Here is a 10516-nt window from a genome sequence, read left to right as displayed (position 1 = left end):
TCTACGACCGTCCGCTCCGGAGATATTGCCGTTTTTCCGGTATAACTCCGGAACCGGAAGTGACGCGGCCACCGAAATGGAAGCACAGCAGCGCACTGGGGAAGTCCACAGGTGGACCGAGTTTCAAGTCTCTAGCTCGTACCATCGAGGAGTAAATGGGGTTCATTAGGATTAGCCAGTGGCTGATCGTGGTTATCATGCCTATACCTAACCCTAACCCTAACCCTAACCCTAACCCTAACCCTAACCCTAACCCTAACCCTAACCCTAACCCTAACCCTAACCCTAACCCTAACCCTAACCCTAACCCTAACCCTAACCCTAACCCTAACCCTAACCCTAACCCTAACCCTAACCCTAACCCTAACCCTAACCCTAACCCTAACCCTAACCCTAACCCTAACCCTAACCCTAACCCTAACCCTAACCCTAACCCTAACCCTAACCCTAACCCTAACCCTAACCCTAACCCTAACCCTAACCCTAACCCTAACCCTAACCCTAACCCCTAACCCTAACCCTAACCCTAACCCTAACCCTAACCCTAACCCTAACCCTAACCCTAACCCCTAACCCTAACCCTAACCCTAACCCTAACCCTAACCCTAACCCTAACCCTAACCCTAACCCTAACCCTAACCCTAACCCTAACCCTAACCCTAACCCTAACCCTAACCCTAACCCTAACCCTAACCCTAACCCTAACCCTAACCCTAACCCTAACCCTAACCCCTAACCCTAACCCTAACCCTAACCCTAACCCTAACCCTAACCCTAACCCTAACCCTAACCCTAACCCTAACCCTAACCCTAACCCTAACCCTAACCCTAACCCCTAACCCTAACCCTAACCCTAACCCTAACCCTAACCCTAACCCTAACCCTAACCCTAACCCTAACCCTAACCCTAACCCTAACCCTAACCCTAACCCTAACCCTAACCCTAACCCTAACCCTAACCCTAACCCTAACCCTAACCCCTAACCCTAACCCTAACCCTAACCCTAACCCTAACCCTAACCCTAACCCTAACCCTAACCCTAACCCTAACCCTAACCCTAACCCTAACCCTAACCCTAACCCTAACCCTAACCCTAACCCTAACCCTAACCCTAACCCTAACCCTAACCCTAACCCTAACCCCTAACCCTAACCCTAACCCTAACCCTAACCCTAACCCTAACCCTAACCCTAACCCTAACCCTAACCCTAACCCTAACCCTAACCCTAACCCTAACCCTAACCCTAACCCTAACCCTAACCCTAACCCTAACCCTAACCCTAACCCTAACCCTAACCCTAACCCTAACCCTAACCCTAACCCTAAAACTCTAACCCTAATCTCAAACTAATATTAAACCTCATTTCTTAATCCAACCCTAACCCTAATTTCAACCCTACCTTTGATTATATTTGACCCTACTTTCCAATTCTAACTGTTAATCATTTTTTTAAAAATCAAAAATACTAAAAATATTATAAAACAGAAAAAAACAAACAAAAAACATATATAAAACTGTTAAAATAATAAAAACATAAAATGTTCAAATAAGGTTGATTTAATATAAATATATATGTAATTGCATTTAACTTGATGGTTGGTTAAAGCAAAGTTGAATGTTTCATTTTTGTTTGCACTTTTTGTGGACGCCATTATTTCTTTATAAATACATGCACTAGTTTGGTTTTGTTCAGTCTGAATGGTGACATAGAAGAGACAAGGTCTGCAGTTAGTATAGTGTGCTATCAACCTGAAGAAGGCTCTAAATCAGCCGAAACGTTGTTGGGGCACACTAGTTTTTGATTAATCATTTTTTGACTGTTTATGTCTGTTTGTTTCATTTCTTTTCTGTTTATGATTAATCTACACCTATTAAAAATAAATATAAGTATAAAATAATAACTTATTATAAATAATACTCTGTTTATTATTAATTAAATAGCAAAGGCTACACCTATTAAAAATAAATATAAGTATAAAATAATAACTTATTATAAATAATACTACTAATTAGTGATTACTAAATATTGAAAAGAAAAAAATAACAACAAAACCAAACAAGAGAAGATGGACGGCGGCTGGACCGAAGTCCGATATGGGCGACGTCGCCAGCCCGCACGCCGAGACAGGGATGGTGGTGCTGGGAGGGGCCCGGGGTGGATGGACAGTGCGCCTCCCTCCCGCTCCAGGAGAGGGGAAAGATTTCCCTATCCTACGAGGGGGAGGGCTCAGCCCTTTTATCCTAACCTGCCCGTGCCTCCTCCCCGGTCCTCTCAGTATACCAAACCCAATTACCGCACTTACGCTGCGGTGGCACGCCAAAACCTCAGGGGACCAGACCGACGTGGGCCTTCCCCACGGACAGAGGGGTCCAATATTCTACGCCAAGCGGCAGATCCCCAATTTGGCAGACTGATTCGCAAGTTCTTCGCAGTGATCAAAGTAGTCCACCATCTAAACAATGTTGATCAAAAAAATGGTACTCAGCAACCACGAATGATTTCTAGGATGGTGGAAATGTTAGCATCCATGATTAAACCGGCGTACCCTACACAAAATTCCTTGGACTTTGTGGTAGGGAATGCCAAAAATTGGGGTTACACCACCTGCCGGATATTGATTGACCATTATCAAGATTGTTTGGAGGAATTTTTGGGAGAATTACCGGACCTCTTCATCCCGGAATGGAAGTCGGCCTATGGGGTGGCCGTTAGGTGGGCTAAGAAGAAATTACCCCGTATCACACATGAGGTGCTGGATCAGGCGGAGGCCTTGATCGTTGCCAAGATGGAAAATAATAATCCAGACTCTGGGCAGGCTCCGCAGCACTCCACACCGGTTACTATGACCCGGCCAGTTGTCCGGGCTCCCACTCCGATCCAAGTGGGCCCGACTCAGAACTTAATGGAGGTCCGAATGGAGCCTCCTCTGGAACGTAGAGAGGCCCAAGTGAGACGATCTGGTGGACCAGTACGAATAGAGGAGGTTCCGATCATGGGATCGGCGAACCCTAATCCACCTCGGATGGAAGAGTATGCAGAAACACCCAGGACCTCCAGGAACACTAGGGGTTTGGTGTTGACCGAGACAAATGTGGATGAAGAATTGTGGTTGAGACCTCAAATTGAGGACCCAGAGGAGAGTTGGGTGCTGGAAACTCCGGCCCGACCGCCCACAATTCGACGCCTACAACAAATATTGGAGGAACCTGAATCTGAGGACGAGGGCAGTGGAACCCTCGTTACCTTGGCACCAGATCAGGTGGTGGTCCACAAACCAAGAGAGGGGATAAATGATACCTCCCTGTCCTCAATAGGAAGCTTCATGAGTCAGGAACCCCAGAGATTTAGGGTGACTTGTCACCCAAATACTCAAAGAAAACTCACTGATTGGGACTTAAACGTCACAAAAAAGTGGCTTATTATTGGAGACTCGAATTTGGCCCGAATCCCAGCCTTTTTTAATGCTGACTTGCAAGTTGAATGTTTTCCGGGGAGCCACTTCCGCCATGGACAAGGCCTCATGGAGAAGACAAAGGCACCAGACGATCTGGTGGTTGAAAAGATCGTGTTGGCATTTGGGATTAATAGCAGGGGGAACAAATCCAAAGAGACCACAATTAAGAATCTCCAAGGCGCTATTAGGTCCTCAAAGAGGAAGTTCCCATATGCAGAGGTCTGGATCCCCCTGATCAATTTCTCTCAAGCCCTTCCGGCAGATGAGAAGGAGAATCTCCAGGATCTGAATGACCATATTGAGAGAAACATGGGATATATTCCCCTTCTGCCAGCAGCCCGATTCCAAGTGGAAACTGATGATATCCACTGGACAAGAGAGACAGCAGAAGCAATATTCGATCATTGGATTGAATTTTTAAACTTAACCGCCCTTTAAGTCTCGACGGTGAAAGGGCTAAGGAGGCACGGTCCCTCGTGGCTCAGGAAGTTGTAGTTTTGGCAAGGAATTTCACCCTGTCTGAAACACAATTGTCCTTGCTTCGCAAGGGCTTATCCTTCATACCATCTCTAGGGGTTGGAAAGAACCAGAAAGCTCAATTTCAGCTGGATTTACAAGAATATCATCGTAGACTGAAATTATTTGCTTACTTTAAAGATTCAGACAAACAGAGGCCACTGCCCTTCATTGGTCCTTCCACCTGGACACCTTCAATTGGGGACTTACCATGTGAAATTAGACAACTACTGGAATTGGATGCAAAAGTCTTCGATAGACATTGGACACCGCTATCGGAAAAACCAAATCTCACAAGGGCGGAGGTGAAAGCCTTACGGGATTTGATGCGAGCAAGACACATGATTATTAAGCCAGCAGACAAAGGCTCAGCAATAGTCATCTTGAGTCGGGAACAATATATTATGGAGGGAGAGAGACAATTGAATGACAAAGAATACTACAGGAAATTGGATAAGCCCATTTATTTGGAAACTTTGCCAAAAGTTGCGGAGATTGTAGGTAGATTGAAAAAGAAGAAATTTATAACAGCGAGGCAGCAACGATATCTGATAGGGAATTTGGAACCTAGGGAACGGCGATTTTATATTCTCCCCAAAATTCATAAAAGTCCCGAAAAGTGGACAATACCATTCGAGGTTCCCCCGGGGAGACCGATAGTTTCGGACTGTGGGAGCGACACGTATGCCACGGCGGAATATCTGGATTACTACCTCAATCCACTTTCAGTCAAACATCCGGCATATGTGAGAGACACGTATCACTTTATAGAGATGGTGAAGGCCTTGAGGATTACCTCTGACTTCTTGTTCTTTTCGATGGATGTGGACAGTTTGTACACCAACATTCCCATTCCTGCTGGTATAGATTGTGTGAGAAGGATCTTTCAAAAGTTCCCTGATCCTAAACGTCCGGATGCGGAATTGCTGGAATTGTTAGAGATTAATTTGAACAGAAATGACTTTGTTTTCAATGAAAGTTATTACTTACAAATTAAAGGCACGGCGATGGGAAAGAAATTTGCCCCGGCCTATGCAAATATATTCATGGCAAATTGGGAAGAAGAGGTACTGGCAAAATGTGAACAGAAACCAACATGTTACTTAAGATATCTTGATGACATATGGGGTATTTGGACGGGGACGGAACAACAATTTTGGAAATTTGTCAGTATTCTGAATTCGCATGATTCTTCGATTAAATTGAAAACGGAAATTAATCGGCAATCTATTGATTTTCTGGATACAACAGTGTTCAAAGGAGAAAGATTTGATCAGACGTCTGTGTTGGATGTAAAAGTTCATTTTAAAGTTACAGACACACATGCCTTGGTGCACAGGTCGAGCTTTCATCCAGCCCATACGTTCAGGGGTGTCGTGAAATCACAAATTCTTCGCTTCCACCGAATTTGCACAAGACAAGAAGACTTCAAAGAAGCTGTACTTACCTTATTCGGAGCCCTACGGACTCGGGGTTACTCCCGGTCATTTTTACGACGCTGCCTGAAAACATTCCAGGATAGGCAAGATAGGGATCCAACTAGGTTAGTTCCATTCATTGGAACCTACTCCTCAATGGGCAATTTACTCCAAGGCAAATTGAGACGGAATTTTCATCAAATTTTGTCCTCGGCGACGTGGATGCCCCAAGCGAGGGTAATATCTGCCTTCAGGAGGAATAAAAATCTGAAGGACTTCCTCGTTCGTGCTAATTTGCCGTCATTAGAAAACAAAAAACCTCAACCATTAAGTAGACACTTTTCAGACCTTAAATTTGTTAGAAATGTCCAAGACAAGACCATCTTTAAGATCGAGCAAGGTTTTAACCCGAGGTCGGTGAACTGTGTCTATTTAATATTTTGTCGTAAATGCGGCGTGAAATATGTGGGGGAAACGAAGAACTCTCTGATGTTGCGCTTGACACAACACAGATATATAATAAAAAATAAAAAAGAACTGGATAGACCACTGGTCCTCCATTTCATGGCCCACGGAGTCGAATCCCTCCGCATTGCGGGACTACAGCGTAACGCGTTTTGGTCTGACGAGCAGAGGAAGGCCATGGAACGACGCTGGATTTGGCTACTTGGGACTCGAGTCCCATGTGGTTTAAATACTGGGAACCGATAATCCCTATCTTTACTCATACTTTTTTGCCCTAATCTCAACCCTTTTTAAAATGAAGTCTTAATCCTAAATTCTAACCGCAATCAATATCTTAATCTGACCCTAAAACTAACCCTAATCTCAACCCCAGTCTCAATCTGCATCTTTTAAAATCCCTAATCTCAAACGCTAATCCCAATCTCAACCCTCGTTTCAATTTGAATCCTAATCCTACTTCTTAATATAACCCTAACCCTAATCTCAACCCTAATTTCTATTCTAATTTTAACCCTAATTCTTAATCTAACCTTGATTCTAATTTCTAACCCTAATCTCAACCCTAATTTCTAACCCTAATCTCAACCCCAGTCTTTGAATCCTAACCCTAACCCTAACTCTAACCCTAACCCTAATTTCCAACCCTAATCTCAACCTTCATTTCTAACCCTAATCTCAACCCTAGTTTCAATTCTCTTAACCCTAATTCTTAATCTAACCCTAACCCTAATTCCTAACCCTAATCTCAACCCTAATTTCCAACCCTAATCTCTATCCCTAATCTCAACCCTAGTTTCAACCTAGTTTCAACTCTAACCCTAACCCTAACCCTAACCCTAACCCTAACCCCTAACCCTAACCCTAACCCTAACCCTAACCCTAACCCTAACCCTAACCCTAAAACTCTAACCCTAATCTCAAACTAATATTAAACCTCATTTCTTAATCCAACCCTAACCCTAATTTCAACCCTACCTTTGATTATATTTGACCCTACTTTCCAATTCTAACTGTTAATCATTTTTTTAAAAATCAAAAATACTAAAAATATTATAAAACAGAAAAAAACAAACAAAAAACATATATAAAACTGTTAAAATAATAAAAACATAAAATGTTCAAATAAGGTTGATTTAATATAAATATATATGTAATTGCATTTAACTTGATGGTTGGTTAAAGCAAAGTTGAATGTTTCATTTTTGTTTGCACTTTTTGTGGACGCCATTATTTCTTTATAAATACATGCACTAGTTTGGTTTTGTTCAGTCTGAATGGTGACATAGAAGAGACAAGGTCTGCAGTTAGTATAGTGTGCTATCAACCTGAAGAAGGCTCTAAATCAGCCGAAACGTTGTTGGGGCACACTAGTTTTTGATTAATCATTTTTTGACTGTTTATGTCTGTTTGTTTCATTTCTTTTCTGTTTATGATTAATTAAATAGCAAAGGCTACACCTATTAAAAATAAATATAAGTATAAAATAATAACTTATTATAAATAATACTCTGTTTATTATTAATTAAATAGCAAAGGCTACACCTATTAAAAATAAATATAAGTATAAAATAATAACTTATTATAAATAATACTACTAATTAGTGATTACTAAATATTGAAAAGAAAAAAATAACAACAAAACCAAACAAGAGAAGATGGACGGCGGCTGGACCGAAGTCCGATATGGGCGACGTCGCCAGCCCGCACGCCGAGACAGGGATGGTGGTGCTGGGAGGGGCCCGGGGTGGATGGACAGTGCGCCTCCCTCCCGCTCCAGGAGAGGGGAAAGATTTCCCTATCCTACGAGGGGGAGGGCTCAGCCCTTTTATCCTAACCCTAACCCTAACCCTAACCCTAACCCTAACCCTAACCCTAACCCTAACGGTTTTCCTAACCCTAATTTCTATCCCCATCCATCCCCCACCTAATATAAGTATATACTATAATAATACAAACATAACTATAAAAAAAGAAAAAAAGTACAAAACAAAATAAAACAGAATTAAAAAAAATATATATATAATTAAAAAAATAAAATTAAAAAAAACATTAAAATATGTTATTGCAATAGGCATGAATAACTATTGGTGATTATGGGGTTAATTTGATGGGGTAGTTGATTTTCTATTGTAGGCAAAAGTTTGTTGCATTTTAGTTAGTTGTTTTACAAGTTACAAAATAAGTTTTTAAAAAAAGAAGAAAAAGAGAAAGAAAGAAGAAAAGAAAAACAGTTGGAATTTGGAGAGCGAAGAGACAACATCTAAAAGTTTTTGTGTGTGCCAGACCTGAAGAAGGCTCGGTGGAGCCGAAACGTCGTCAGGGCACACGTAAATTAGTTATAGATTAGTTATAATTTTCGTTTTTTATGTTTTTCAATCATTTTATTTTCAATGATTCACTTTATTAATAGATAGTTGATTACATATATAGCCAAGGCGACTCCTATCTATTAAATAAAACAATATTATTGAATAATTATAAAATATAACAAAACTATAAACAAACAAAAACTATTGAATTAAAAAATAAAATATATGGAAGACGGGTGGACAGTGGTCCGCTATGGGCGGCGCCGCCAGCCCGCACGTCAGGGGCGGGGACCGGGTGCTGGGGTGGGTTACGGTGGGAAGGACCGTGCACCTTCCTTTCTCTCCAGGAGGGGGGAGCAATTCCCCTATCCTGTGAGGGGAAGGGCTCAACCCTTCCCGCCTAACCCTAACCCTAACCCCTAACCCTAACCCTAACCCCTAACCCCTAACCCTAACCCTAACCCTAACCCTAACCCCTAACCCTAACCCTAACCCTAACCCTAACCCTAACCCTAACCCTAACCCCTAACCCTAACCCTAACCCTAACCCTAACCCTAACCCTAACCCTAAACCCTAACCCTAACCCTAACCCTAACCCTAACCCTAACCCTAACCCTAACCCTAACCCTAATTTTGATTCTCTTAACCCTAATTCTTAATATAACTCTAATTTCTAACCCCTATCTCTACCCTACGTTCTAGTTCGGTCATTTTTTCCAAAAATAAACAAATAAATACAAATAAAAATACTATAAAACAGAAAAAACAAACAAAAATATATATAAAACTGTTAAAATAATAAAAACGTAAAATGTTCAAATAAGGTTGATTTAATAACAATATATATGTAATTTGCAAAAGTTGGTTATTTGTTTTAGCAAAGTTTCATTTTTGTTTCCACTTTTTGTGGACGTCATTGTTTTTCTATAAAACACACACATTAGTTTGGTTTTGTTCAGTCTGAACGGAGACAAGGAAGAGACAACATCAGCAGTTAATACAGTGTGCTAAAAACCTGATGAAGGCTCCTAGATGAGCCGAAACGTTGTTGAGGCACACATATTCATTCGATTTTACTCTTAAAAACAATAACTTGGTTTTGGAATTAAGAACATTTTATGTTTACTTTTACTTTTACAATTTTTTTTGGGACATTTTGTTTATTACTTAAATAACAAAGGCGACCCCTAATTGGATAAATACAAGTAAAAATAACATATTTGATTATTAAATAGCATTTTTATTCATACTTAAATAACAAAGGCGACTCCTATTTGGATATATATATAAAATACAGTAAAATCAAAAAATAGTATAGAATGGATGGGGGCTGGACGGAGGTCCGCTATGGGCGGCGTCGCCAGCCCGTACGCCGTGAGGGGGACTTTGGCGATTGGGGTGGCCAAGGGAGGAAGGACCGTGCACCATCCTCCCGCTCCAGGAGGGGGAACTCTTTCCCCTATCCTGTGAGGGGGAGGGCTCAGACCCTTCCTCCTAATCTAAGTCATTGCATTTATTTCTATATTTACAGTGCTCATCATCTCCATTGTTTGCTCATCAGGTTCCTCAATCATCTTAACAGCACACTCAAGCCCACCACCCAGAAAAATATAATCCTTGACGTGGAGGCTTTTTTCAAATTTGTGTCTCTGGCTGACTTGCCCAAAACACGCATGACAGCCAAAACAATAAACTGCATTTTGGACAAGTTTGCTGGGTGGAAGAAAGGGTTGGGAGGAGAAATTGTTATACAAAGAATGGAATATAAACGAGAAAAGACTGGTGTGTTTCTATACAAACAGGGTAGAATGGTTGTTCCACTTCAACTCTGAGATCAGTGAGTAATTTATCCTATTTTTCTACAGCTAACCTGGTCGAACCAGCAAACATGATCATGTTCATCAAACATGCAGAGAGAGAGCATTTGAGGGTGCCATCCGTGACCTCTCCAGACAGCCCATCAATGTGGACTACCTGGCGCAAGTTGTTGGACTGCTGGTGGGTGTGATGGTGGTTACATCAGGGCACAGAAAGTGCGTCTTTCAGCGCATGATGACGAAGAACGTAAAAGAAGCAGACAAGTACAAGAAGACGTACATAATCAGGGTAAGTGTTGATGATGGAGATTTTTATGGGGTACTAACACTGGAATCCATACTCCCTTTTCCCGAACTCGAACTTACCGTTCACTCCGATCCCTGCCCCCCTCAGTCAAGCAAGTGGTCCTGGCATATCCTGGTCTGTGGTACTTAACACATTGAGGCCCATTACTGACCATCCACCCATAACCTTTCCCGTTACTCAAGCAACTCTCTGGGGCACACCACTGTTGCCAAGTTGTCATTTAAAT

Source organism: Filicampus tigris, chromosome 6 (assembly GCF_054856515.1).
Source record: "Filicampus tigris isolate MCC_2025a chromosome 6, RoL_Ftig_1.0, whole genome shotgun sequence".
In the NCBI taxonomy this organism is placed as follows: Eukaryota; Metazoa; Chordata; class Actinopteri; order Syngnathiformes; family Syngnathidae; genus Filicampus; species Filicampus tigris.
This window is presented reverse-complemented; position numbering follows the sequence as displayed.